A 14,607-nucleotide genomic window follows, 5' to 3' on the forward strand; every position below is an offset into this window, starting at 1 on the left:
CCAGCAATTGCACTCCTTGGTATTTACCCAAAGGAAGTGGAAATTTATGTTCACACAAAAACCTGCACATAGATGTTTATAGAAGCCTTATTCATACTTGCCCAAACCTGGAAGTACCAAGCTGTCCTTCCGCAGGTGAAATGGATAAACTGAAGTACCTCCAGACAATGGAACATTATTTAGTATTACAAAGAAATGAGCTGTCAAGCCATGAAAAGTCATAGAGGAAGCTTAGATGCCTATCACTAAGTGAAAAAAGCCAATCTTAAAAGGCTACATATTGTATGATTCCAGCTATATGACATTCTGGAAAAGGCAAAACTATATATGGAGACAGTAAAAAGATCAGTGGTTGCCAGGCAAGAGGGAGGGATGAAAAGGCAGAACACAGACAATTTTTAGGGCAGTGAAACTGTTCTATATGACACTGTAATGACAAGTACATGTCATTATACATTTGTCCAAACAAATAGAACGTACAACACCAAGAATGAACACTAGTATAAACTATGCATTTGGGGCGATTATGATGTGTCAATGTAGGCTACTTAATTGTAACCAATGTACCACTCTGGTAGAAGACGTTAATAATAAGGGAGGCTATGCATATGTGGGGGCAAGGGCCATATGGGAAATCTCTGTACGTTCTTCTCAGTCTTGCTGTGAACCTAAAATCGCTCTTTGAAAACGTCTATTAGGGGCGCCTGGGTGGCTCTGTCGGTTAAGCGTCCGACTTCAGCTCAGGTCATGATCTCGCGGTTTGTGAGTTTGAGCCCCGTGTCAGGCTCTGTGCTGACAGCTCAGAGCCTGGAGCCTGCTTCAGATTCTGTGTCTCTACATCTCTCGGCCCCTCCCCTGCACATGCTCTGTGTCTCTCTGTTTCTCAATAATAAATAAATGTTAAAAAAAAATTTTTTTAAGTCTATTAAAGGGGTGCCTGGGTGACTCAGTTGGTTAAGCATCCAATTTTGGCTCAGGTCATGATCTCATGGTTCATGAGTTCTAGCCCCACATCTGACTCTGTGCTGACAGCTCAAAGCCTGAACCCTGCTTCAGATTCTGTGTCACCCTCTCTGCCCCTCACAAGCTCACTCTCTGTCTTTCTCTCTCTCTCAAAAATCAACATTAAAAAAATTTTTTTAAGAATTAAAAAAATTCTATTAAAAAACACTAAGGGGACACCTGGGTGACTCAGTCACTTAAGCGTCTGACTTTGGCTCAGGTCATGATCTCATGGTTCATGAGATCAGTCAGTGCAGAGCCTGCCTGGGATTCTTTCTCTCTCCCTCTCTCTCTGCCCCTCCCCTCCTCAAAATAAAAATTAACTTTAAAAAGAAGCCACTAAGGCCATGCCTTCTAATTCTTTGTATTCTTTTAGTGTCTTTATGTAATTAGCATTCAATAAATACATTTCAACTGATGCACAAATTGTTTCATCTACCAGGTGAATAATCTGGGGAAATTAATTTAGAGTCGATTGGCTTTTTCTGTGTCTCCAATGGTGAAACAGTAAAGATAAGAAACTGCTCTAACCATGGATTTTAGCCTAGTGGATCTACACTGTCCAACTAGAGCAGTGGGGTGTTGTAATTCACACTCCCAGATAGATGACATTTGTACCACTATGCTAGATGACTACTGGTCAATCTGGCCAAAAGTCACCTGAAGTGAGAGAAAACCTTGTTATAATTTCTGGTATAAGACTTTTAAAAGGTCTTCCCATTCAAATTGAGCATACTTTTTTTCACACTTACATTGAATTGCTTGGCCCAAAAGCTGACTTGAATTAAGTGAACAAAAGTTACACCTACATATCCCCAAATCAATAAATGGTTGAAAAACAACCATTCTATATACAACTTGGGATATTATAGTGTTTTAAAGTTCTCTATACTTCTAAGGCAAGGAATTGGTACTATAAGATCTTTTTAAAAGATTTTTAAGAATGTTCTAAAACTAGGAAGGCAAAAAAAAAAAAAAGGCTGACTCAAAACCAGCATTGCTTTTGAACTTCATTTTGGTCATATCTGTTAGCCCAGACGCAAAAAAAAAAAAAAAAAGGCTAACTCAAAACCAGCATTGCTTTTGAACTTCATTTTGGTCATATCTGTTAGCCCAGAGGTCTGGTCATGTGAGTGAGGTGATTTATGGAGTCAGAACACCACCAATTTCATTGCCAAACCCATTTTTTTTTAAATTTTTTTTTCAACGTTTTTTATTTATTTTTGGGACAGAGAGAGACAGAGCATGAACGGGGGAGGGGCAGAGAGAGAGGGAGACACAGAATCGGAAGCAGGCTCCAGGCTCCGAGCCATCGGCCCAGAGCCTGACGCGGGGCTCGAACTCACGGACAGCGAGATCGTGACCTGGCTGAAGTCGGACGCTTAACCGACTGCGCCACCCAGGCGGCCCGCCAAACCCATTTTTAAATTTTGTCAGACTCATATGAATATACCCTCTCTCTTGTTTTCTTTACATATGCCTATCTTTTTAAAAATTAATATCTGTTTCTTCCTTATCTCTTCTACCAGCCACCCACTTGAAGAATGGGAGAGTGGTAGTATCTGACTCTATTAATTCTTGCTTTTTAAACATCCATTTGCCTTTTAACTATTTAGCCCACTCGGTCACTAATGTGGAGAAACTCATTTTACAATTCTCCCCTCCTCTGTTATTCTTACTGGAGGCAAGGACACAAATTACACAACACACACACCCCACTCTTACTGGGCTTATATCCTGGACCTGCTAGGTCATCAGGAAGACAGAAGCCAGTTGTGTATTTGCTGACCACCAGGAAACCACAGATAAAATCTCATTGAGAAGAAATTCTGGAGAGAACTCAACCTGGCCCTGTACCTCTAACTGGTTCCAAAGCACCCAACAGAGACTTATGCCAGTTCCAAATTGTCCACTAGAGGATGCTACCCATTCCTGCACAGTCAGTTATAAATGTCTGATGGATAAACCCCATAATTTACAATGGTTTCTGTTTTTCTTAGCCTTCCCTCAGAATTCTTGAATGAAGCACTTTTTAAAACCAAACATCTAATAAGGGAAACGAAACCTGATTGGTTGCATAGACAAAAGGGGAAAGCTAAACACAGTTCCAGCACCCACTCCCTGGCATGCTTCATAACAGGATGGTGGTTACGAGGATTTTGCACCAAAAATATAATTTAAACACTGGCATTGGCTCTGTTTTTAAAGGGAGGAAAAACATTTCCGATGTACAAACATATATCTATTTACTTTTTGTCGAAATAATGTGTAAACTTAGGTAAACAGTCACTTCAGAAATATTCTCCATGGTAAGGTTTTACATGGGAAGTTTAAGGACATATGAATTTACTAATTAGCATAATACCCACTCAGATATGGATGGCTCCTGAGTGGAAGCAGGGGATATAAATTTGAGAGCCTTTAGTCTACAAGGGGTTTTTGCCTTTTTATTTGTTGTCGAAAGTACTCTAGTTGATACAAAAGAGGTTGATTATGCAGGAGAAAAGAAATAACCTAAGTAGCCTAAGAAGTTAGAAGGGATGCAATCCAAGTTCATGAACCTTCAGTAGGAGGAGATGGCTTCCCCCATCATCAGAGGAAGAAAAGGGAAGATGTGTACACATGCAGAGAAATTTGTAACTTTGACCATGAAAAGTCAAGGTCTCTGATCTAATGGTTTCTATTTTCTTAATGAAACCTAAGGTAAGATTATCTCTTAAAGGATAAGACTTGAGAACAGAAGTGAAAATATAAAATTGTTATCACACTGTGTGAGAAAGCAAATTTACTGGAGAATGACTGGGATTGTTGGGTGGGGTTGAGCAAAACCAGTGGTTGTGTGGTTTTCTCCAGTAATGTTTAGCTGCTCATGAGCAGATGTGAAAAAGGCAATCATTTTTACTCAGGGTTAGTATTATGCCAAGGTGACTGATAAAGGAAGAGAAAAGCAAGGAAGCTGAAGGCATTTGCTAGGGAGTAATTATAGTGAAGAACCTTGGAATCTTACCTGAACTAAGTTGGACTAAACTTCATACCCACTATGATAATGGTAATTAAAAGTCAGAATGTCAAAACCAGGGAAAGAAAAGCACATAAATAAAAGAACCCATAGGTTATTAAAATTGAGCTTTATGCCCTGCCAACTCTGCCAACGCCTCATTCCTTGTTCCTTTCCTGTCAAGAGGCTTTTCACGAAGCCTGACAAGTGTAGTGAAGGCAGTAGCAAACACCAGCATTGCATTTCAGCCTCAGCCAAAACAAACATGCCCAGAAGTGTCTAGCCAGAGCCCTTAGCCTCTGCTATGGGACCCAGCCAAGAGATGTTTCTTCTCCCAAGCCTTCCAGAAAGATCAAAGACCATAGACTGTTTGTTTTTAATTTTAGAGAGCAAACACAAGCAGGAGAGAGGGGTAGAGGGAGGGAAGGAGAGAGAGAGAGAGAGAAAGAGAGAGAGAGAGAGAGAGAGAGAGAGAGAGAGAGAGAGAGAGAGAGGTTGAGTCCCAAGTAGGCTCCATGCTCTAGCCTAATGTGGGACTCAATCCCACGATCCTGGAATCATGACCTGAGCCGAAATCAAGAGTCAGATACTCAACTGACTGAGCTGCCAGGTGCTCCTATAGACCACTTTCTTACTGATTCACTTTTTCCTGGCCAAAGGCTTCTAGCTGGGCGTGTAGAACTCTAGCAGGGAGGTGGATGTGTGTCATTAAACCCCACTCCCACACAAGCAGAATTTGGGAGGGCTAACATGGGGCTTGTGGGATGCAGGCAGGATGAGATTGTCCCATGGCCATGTGGAGGTGAGGATGTAAGGTGGAATTGGGTGGAGCAGACAGCTAAGCATCAGGGAGATGATACCCAGTACAAGATAAGGAGATAGCAATCAGAGACCCCAGAACAGATTACATGGCTTCAGAATGCCAGACAGGATTGGGAGACATTTCCTGGGATGATGGAGCAAAACCCACAATGATGTGTGAAGAGTATTAGGGGCTACAAGGCCATTTAGATTACACACACTCTGTCTCACACCCAGGTCATCATTAACAAAGCAGAACTTGTATTTCTGTAGATTTCCCACATAGAAAGTTTTAACGCAATACTTCTCAGTCTGTAAAATATGCATCTGAATCATCCAAGAATCTTGTTGAAACTGTAGTTTCTGAATCAGTAAGTCTGAAGTGGGACCTGAAATTCTGCATTTCTAACAAGCTCACAGCTGGTGCTGATGCTGCTGGTCAAGGGATCACATTTGGAGGGGCAAGGCTCTGGTGATCCATCCCCACAGCCACCCTCTGTGTACTGGGACTTACCAGGAGTCCAGCCTCTCCGGAACAACATTCTCTTGTTATCTACTCTATGCCCTCATTAAACTTGGCGTGACAAAGAATGGTAAAAGACAGAGTAAATACACTGGGATCCAAAGGGCTTTGGTCTGACAACTTTCATCATTTAAAGAAAATGTTTATTCATTTTGAGAGACAGAAAGAGAGTGCAAGCAGGGGAGGGGCAGAGAGGGAGGAAGGGAGAGAATCCCAAGCAGGATTATCTCCTAGTTTTCCAAAAATAGTTCTAGAGATCTGTTGCACAAGAACGTGAATATAGTTGACTCTATGGAACTGTACACTTGAAAATGACTTAGATGATAAACTTTATGTTTTGTGGTTCTTTTCCATAATTTTTAAAAATGTTAAAACCATTTTTTGCTTGCCAGCTATATAAAAATTGTAGGCTGGATTTGACCAGAGAGTCATACACAGTTTGCCAGCTCCTGTTCTAACCAATAGTACATATTCAGATCTCACCGGCTGTTTCTATCATGCAGTTAGAGCTGTCTTGCAATCCCCATTCCAACCCAGTTTCCTGCACTGCATCTAAGTGTCATGTCTCTTAGTCTTCTTTAATCTAGAAAGTCAATCTTTCAGGCTTTCCTTGACTTCCATGACCTGGACACTTTTGAAGATCACAAGCGAATTATTTTGTAGAAGGTCTTCTTTCAATTTGAGTTTTCTGTTTCCTCATAATTAACTCCAGGTATGCATTTCTGTCAGGATACCACAGAACCGATGCAAGGTCCTTCTCAATGGATGATATCAGAAAGAGCAAGATAACATCTGTCTCATTACTGTTAATGTTAACTTTGGCCACTTATCTGCCAGGTTTTTATACTGTAAAGTTACCTTTTCCCCCTTTAATAAATAATGTGTGAAGAGAAACTTTTAGGTGTATTCTTTTCTGAAACAAACTTTCACCTATTTGTTTTAGCTTCCATGATTTTTGCCTGAACCAATGATTAATACAATCAATGGTTGCAGAATGGTGACATTCTAATTTTGTCGTTCCAACCACATTTATTTAAAAAAAATTTTAATGTTATTTATTTTTGAGAGAGAGAGAGAGAGACAGACCATGAGTGGGAGAGGGGCAGAGAGAGAGAGGGAGACACAGAATCTGAAGCAGGCAGGCTCCAGGCTCTGAGCTGTGAGCACAGAGTCTGATGCAGGGCTCAAATCTGCAAGCAGTGAGATCATGACCTGAGCCAAAGTGGAACGCTCAACCGACTGAACCACCCAGGTGCCCCCCAACCACATTTACATTCTTACTATAAAGAAGATCTTTCTCTCTCTCTCTTTTTAAGTTTATTTATTTATTTTGAGAGAGAGAGGGAGAGAAAGAATCCCAAGCAGGCTCCATGCCATCAGCACAGAGCCCAAGCCAGGTCTCAATTCCACAAACCTCGAGATCGTGACCTGAGTAGAAATCAAGAGTCAGATGCTTAACTGACTGAGCCACCCAGGTGCTCCAACGAAGATCTTTCTTTGTTTCTACATTTATAAACTCATGGAAACTTATTTTATGGGCAATAAAATATGTTAATTCCACTAATGTATTAATCGTTATTGTTAATCATATGGGTGCTAATCTGTCAATTTCATTACTTGTTTTGATGCTCAAATTGTCTTAGAATCGGCCAAGGGAAGCTCCTTTAAGATGGTTCTGTGTCCTTTTAACATGTTCCATGTCCTTTTTTGTTCCCATCATATTTTATGTGTTTTCTTACTTACTGGTACCAAAAGGTATTTCAGGTTCATTTTGTATTTTCTCTGTCTCAGTCCCAGCCACAGCCTTCATGCGACAGAAAGGAGCTCTGCCACAGAATTACATCAGACACCAGCCAAGTGGAGAGGAAGGTGAAAGGAGGGACTAAGAGAGGAAACCAAGGTGAGAGAGTGACATTCCAAGACAAGTATATTTGTATGTACAAAATAACATTACTAATAGTTGTTTACAGAGATCCCGTAAGTGTGATCTTTCCCACGTTTGTTCTTGCCTACAAGAGGAATCCATCTCACTTATATTGGTAGGTAACATGGAACAGTGAAAAGTGCAGGGCTTTGGAGCATGTTAATTCGGATTCAAATCTCAACCCTCCTACTGACTAGCTCTGTGAGCTTGTCTAACTGATTTCGACTCTTAGAACTTCAGGTTCTTTAGGCTTCTGAGGAAGATAATAATAATATTTGCTTCTCTGGACTGTTATGAGGATTATAAATACTAGATACTGGGGTGCCTGTGTGGCTCAGTCAGTTGAATATCTGACTCTTGATTTCAGCTCAGGTCAAGATCCCAGGGTTGTGGAAAATAAACTCAAAAGGGATGAAAGATCTAAATGTGAGACAGGAAACCATCAAAACCCTAGAGGAGAAAACAGGTCATAACCTCTTTGACCTCAGCTGCAGCAACTTCTTACTCGACACATCTCCAAAGGCAAGGAAAATAAAAGCAAAAATGAACTATTGAGATCTCATCAAGATAAGAAGCTTCTGCACAGCAAAGGAAACAATCAACAAAACTAAAAGGCGACCGACAGAATGGGAGAAGATATTTTCAAATGACATATCGGATAAAGGGTTAGTATCCAAAATCTATAAAGAACTTAGCAAATAATAAAATAAATAATAAAAACAAATAATCCAGTGAAGAAATGGGCAGAACACATGAATAGACACTTCTCCAAAGAAGACATCCAGATGGCCAACAGATATATGAAAAGATGCTCAACATTGCTCATCATCAGGGAAATACAAATGAAAACCACACTGAGATACCACCTCACTCCAGTCAAAGTGGCTAAAATGAACAACTCAGGAAACAACAGCTCCTGACGAGGATGTGGAGAAATGGAAACCCTCTTGCACTGTTGGTGGGAATGCAAACTGGTGCAGCCGCTCTGGAAAACAGTGTGGAGGTTCCACAAAAAATTAAAAATAGAAGACCAATGGAATAGATATAGACTCCAGAATTGGACCCAAAGATTTATGGCCAACTAATCTTTGACAAAGCAGGAAAGAATATCCAATGGAAAAAAGATACTCTCTTTAACCAATGGTGCTCGGAGAACTGGACAGCAACATGCAGAAGAATGAAACTAGACCACTTTATTACACCATTCACAAAAATTAACTCCAAATGGATGAAGGACCTGAATGTGAGACAGGAAACCATCAAAACCCTAGAGGAGAAAGCAGGAAAAAAACCTCTCTGACCTCAGCTGCAGCAATTTCTTACTTGACACATCCCCAAAGGCAAGGGAATTAAAAGCAAAAATGAACTATTGGGACCTCATGAAGATAAAAAGCTTCTGCAATGAAAAGGAAATAATCAACAAAACTAAAAGGCAACCGATGGAATGGGAAAAGATATTTGCAAATGACATATCAGACAAAGGGCTAGTATCCAAAATCTATAAAGAGCTCACCAAACTCCACACCCAAAAAACAAATAATCCAGTGAGTAAATGGGCAGAAAACATGAATAGACACTTCTCTAAAGAAGACATCCAGATGGCCAACAGGCACATGAAAAGATGCTCAACGTCGCTCCTCATCAGGGAAATACAAATCAAAACCACACTCAGATATCACCTCACGCCAGTCAGAGTGGCCAAAATGAACAAATCAGGAGACTATAGATGCTGGAGAGGATGTGGAGAAACGGGAACCCTCTTGCACTGTTGGTGGGAATGCAAATTGGTGCAGCCGCTCTGGAAAGCAGTGTGGAGGTTCCTCAGAAAATTAAAAATAGACCTACCCTATGACCCAGCAATAGCACTGCTAGGAATTTACCCAAGGGATACAGGAGTACTGATGCATAGGGGCACTTGTACCCCAATGTTTATAGCAGCACTCTCAACAATAGCCAAATTGTGGAAAGAGCCTAAATGTCCATCAACTGATGAATGGATAAAGAAATTGTGGTTTATATACACAATGGAGTACTATGTGGCAATGAGAAAGAATGAAATGTGGCCCTTTGTAGCAAGGTGGATGGAACTGGAGAGTGTGATGCTAAGTGAAATAAGTCATACAGAGAAAGACAGATACCTTATGTTTTCACTCTTATGTGGATCCTGAGAAACTTAACAGAAACCCATGGGGGAGGGGAAGGAAAAAAAAAGAAAAAAAAAGAGGTTAGAGTGGGAGAGAGAGCCAAAGCATAAGAGACTCTTAAAAACTGAGAACAAAAAAAAAAAAACAAAACAAAAAAAAACTGAGAACAAACTGAGGGTTGATGGAGGATGGAGGGTAGGTGATGGGCATTGAAGAGGGCATCTTTTGGGATGAGCACTGGGTGTTGTATGGAAACTAATTTGGCAATAAATTTCATATAATAAAAAAATTAAAAAATTAAAAAAAAGATGTGGTTTATATATACAATGGAATACTACTCGGCAATGAGAAAGCATGAACTCTTGCCATTTGCAACAACGTATATGGAACTGGAGGGTATTATTTCTAAGTGAAATGTCAGAGAAAAGACAGATATCCTATGTTTTACTCATATGTGGAATTTGAGAAACTTAACAGAAGACCGTGGGGGAAGGAAAGGGGAAGAAATAGTTTCAAACAGAGAGGCAAACTATAAGAGACTCTTAAATACAGAGAACAAGCTGGGGGCTAATTTTTTTGGGGGGATAGGCATTGAAGAGGGCACTTGTTGGGATGAGCACTGGGTGTTTATTGTATGTAAGTGATGAATCGTGGAAATCTACTCCTGAAGCCAAGAGCACACTGTATATGCTGTATGTTAGCTAACTTGACAATAAATTATATTAAAAAAAAAAAAAGATCCCAGGGTTGTGTGATTGAACCCCACGTTGGGCTCCCCACTGAGTGTGGAGTCTGCTTAAGATTCTTTCTCTGTCTCTCTGCCCCTCTCTTCCTCTTGTGCTCTCAATCTCTCTATCTCTTTCTCTAAAATAATTTTTTTTAATTTAAAAAGAAGAAAGAAATACTAGATACCAAAGGCTCCTAGTTGGTGCTGCACCAGCCACACGTCATAGTTCTGTGTGGGAACAGGCATAATTGTTATCTCTCCAAACATAGTGTCTTATGTTTATTAAGGGATTCTTTCACTTATGAGACCAATATTACTATCCAGTTTTCTAATAATTTCACAAGCCTTATCTCACTGGACCAATGCAATGGAAGTTGTAGAAAAGAAAGGGAAGACAGGTCTGTTTTTCAAGTGCATTGCCATAGAAAGCCATCAAGTAATTTCCACGAAACAGATAACGACTTTTGCTTTTTATGCTCTACACATCTGTATTATCTGAATTATTTGGCCAGATATATTCTCTTATTATTTGTGTGACTGTATTGTTTTAAGTGGAGTGTTCCCTCAGCTCGCTAGATCAGAGCTCTTTGAAACCTAACATCAGAGCACTGAATTGAGTAAGATTTTGTCCTAAAGCAAAGTAAGGGAAAATCTTCCTTAATCCTTTAAAACATATTCTAACTAACTCTGTGATGATGTAACAGCCTTGATTGAGCTTAATCATCATAACACTCACTTCATTCATAAGTCTGAGCCACAATGACTGACTGAGAAAGAGATTCTGGTTGGCCCAGAGTGGTCACATCTTATCCATACCTTCCATTTAATGTCAAGCAAGTAAGTGTTCAAGGCAGACTTTGTTGCTGGCACTTTCTTTCTATAACTCTTATTTGCTTTACAAAGACTTTTCATACCTGTGATTTTATCAGCTCTTCCAATATTCAATATCAGAGAGTGTCTTTCTCATTTTTGAACTCTGATGTACCTTACCTGAAACATGCTTTGTTCACAATAGGTACTCAAGAAGTAATTTTTTTTTAATTTGAGTATACTTGACATACTGTGTTACATTGGTTTCATGTGTACAACTTAGTGATTTGACACACTTATACATTATGCTGTGTTCACTACAGGTATAGCTACCTCTGTCCCATTACATCACTATTACAATATGATTGACTCTATTCCTTATGCTGTGCTTTTTATTCCCTTGACTTATTCATTCCATAACTGGAGGCTTATATCTCCCACCCTCCTTCACCCATTTTGCCCAATCCTCACCTCCCTCCCTTCTAGCAACCATTGATTTGCTCTCTGTATTTATAGTTCTGATTCTGCTTTTTGTTTGTTTATTCAATTTTTTTAGATTCCATTTGTGAGTGAAATCATATGGTATTTGTCTTTCTCGGTCTGACTTATTTCACTTAGCATAATACCCTCTAGGTCTATCCTTGCTGTCTCAAATGACACAATCACATCCCTTTTTATGGCTGTGTAATATTCTGGGGTGTGTGTGTGTGTGTGCGTGCGCGCATGTGTGCTGTTTTCCTTGTACATTCATCTACTGATGGACACTTAGGTTGCTTTTATGTCTTGGTTATAAATAATGCTGCAGTAACGTAGGGGTGCATCTGTCTTTTCAAGTTTGTGTTTTTATTTTCATTAATGCCCAATAGTGGAATCATTGGATCATATAATATTGCTATTTTTAATTTTTTGAGGAACCTCCATACTGTTTTCCACAGTGGCTGCACCAGTTTACATTCTTACCAACAGTGCATGAGGGTTCCTTTTTCTCCACGTCCTCATCAACACATTGTTTCTTGTTTTTTTTTCCTTGTCTTTTATTTTATCCATTCTAAAAGGTGTCAATAAGTATTTTTTAATGGCTTAAAAAAAAAACAAGATAGAGAAGAGGGGAGGGAAATGAAGATGTTTTGGAGGCTTGCCACTTGCCGGTACTTTATATCCCATGTCACAATCTTTTCAACAATCTTGTTTAATAATGTAGTGAGCACTGCAGATATTTCTCCAAAATCTAGTCCATGCATGCCGGGTAAGCTTTGGAAATTCTCACCCCACAGGCAGAAGGGGCTTCTTGACCAATAGTCATGATTGTCCTCTCTTTATCTAGAAGAAAGATAGCCTTGATAAATTCTCACGACAGGAGCATGGTGGTACAGGCTTATCTTGTTTCATTCCCCAGATGTAGGGCGGCATTCAGTGGTTCCAGAAATCAAAATCACAATGGCTTGAAAACCTTTTTATTTATTTATTTTTTTCATATAACAAGGAGTCCAAAGTAGAAAGTCCAGAGCTTCTGCAACTGCTCAGGAAACCAGACACTGCTTCTTCTTCTTCTCTTCTTCTTTTCTCTTCTTCTACTGCTGTCTGTAGTGAAAGGCTTTCTTCCATAGTCACAAAATGTTTGTTGTACCACTGGGCAGTATCTCCACATCCCAAGCAGGAAGAAAGACCAAGGACAAAAGATGCCAATCTGGGGGCACCTGGCTGGCTCAGCTGGTAGAGCATGTGACTTGTGATCTCAGGGTTGTGAGTTGAAGCCCCACACTGGGCTTAGAGCTTACTTAAAAAAAAATCATGTCTATTAACTTTGTCCCTTTTCATCTTAATCAGGAAAACAATAACTTTCCTAAAAGCCCTACCCATTAGGTATTAGAGTTCTGTTTCTATCTTACTGACTAGAACTGTGTCAAAACCCCAGCTGCAGGGGAATCTGGAAAGCAGAGTTCTTTAACTGGGCACACTGCTACCCTGAACAAAATTAGGATATGTTTGTAGGAAAAATGAGGGGTAAGTGGATATTGGACAGGCAATACCAAGCATGAAATATTTTTCTAAGTGTTTATATCTGGCTCTTTGCCATTAATTGTACATGCTTGCCACTTTGGTTACTTTGCAATGTTTCCGTTGGATAATAGAGAAAACCATAAACTCTCTGCATCCCAAATCGGAAAGGATATGTTGCAATTGGATGTCACCATATGGGCCAAATATTTTAGAGGAAAAAGAGGGACATAGGTTGTCTTGTGTCTGTGGAGCTGGACTGTGGCAAAAGCTTTCTGTCACCCTGCTAAGAAGAGAGGTATCCTAATTTCTTCACTGTTCATATTTGATTTTGGACCTCAGGGCCAGAGGGTTGAGTTCTTCATACTCATCATAATTTACGGTGTATCATCACCACTGGTCTGTCCAAAATTCTCTCTCTCTCTCATTAATTTATGTACTTAAGAAAAGACCCATCCTCTACTCTTCTCCTCCTTCTACTATAGACAATTAGAGTGGTGTGTTTAATGTATAGTTTGTCTTTTTTTGTAAATGTTCTTGCATAATGCACATCGGAGGTTATGCTTGTATTTATTTTTTATTTTTTTAAGATTTTGTTTTTAAGTAATCTCCACACTCAATGTGGGACTCAAATTCATAACCCCAAGATCAAGAGTTGCATGTTCCATAGACTGAGCCAACCAGGCACCCCTCTGGGCATATACTTTTAATTTGTAGAAATGATATTGAGTTATATGCCCCACTGTGCCGGGGCATATGATGTTCTTTTCTTAGGCAGCATTGGGTTTTTAGGATCCATCCAAGTTGCTTTATGTACATCTAACCCAGTGCTTCTGATTGCTGCATTATACCTCACAGTGTGCATCCATCTACTTTTCATACATACATTTTGTTATGAGCTGAACTGTGTTCCCCCCAAATTCATATACTGAAGCCCAACCCCAGTACCTGAGAATAAATCGTATTTCAGATAGAACCTTTAAAGAGGTAATTAAAGTTCAATGAAGTCATAAATGAGTGAGCTCTAATCTACATGATTGTATTTGGAGACAGGACCTTCAAAGAGATGAGTAAATTCAACTGAGCCTCTTAGGTGGGGCTCTACTCCAATATGACCTGTGTTCTTAAAGAAGAGAGACACAGCAGGGATGTGTGTACACAGAGAAAAACTATGTGAGGACACAGAAAGAAGGTGGCCATCAGCAAGCCACGAAGCATGGGCTCAGGAGAAACCAAACTTGCCAACACTTTGATCTTGGACTTTCAGCCTCCATAACCATGAAAAACTAAATTTCTGTTGTTTGAGCCACCCAACCTATGGTATTTTGTTATGGCAGTTCTAGAAATCCAACACACTTTCTCAGAGACACCCAGATTTCTTTCAGTTCTTCTGTTGAAAGCCTTCGAAGCCAACAAACAAGGTTTCCTACAAAACTGACAATACTGTACCGCTAACGTCTGATTATTACTTAATGCCATTTTATGTTGAAAACTGAGAAGTCTTTCTCTTGGAGTTCTGAATCTTTCAGTGCCTTGTTCATTGAAAGCCTGGCAAAAGGAAAAGAGGAATCCTATCCCTGATGACATATGATAGGTTTAGGTAACCCAGGTCCAAGCTTTTCAGTCTTTAATTGGCCAGAGATTGGTTTAGAGGCATTTCAGTCAATGAGAGGTAGAGGA

The sequence above is a fragment of the Neofelis nebulosa genome, chromosome 12 (genome assembly GCF_028018385.1).
Source record: "Neofelis nebulosa isolate mNeoNeb1 chromosome 12, mNeoNeb1.pri, whole genome shotgun sequence".
In the NCBI taxonomy this organism is placed as follows: domain Eukaryota; kingdom Metazoa; phylum Chordata; class Mammalia; order Carnivora; family Felidae; genus Neofelis; species Neofelis nebulosa.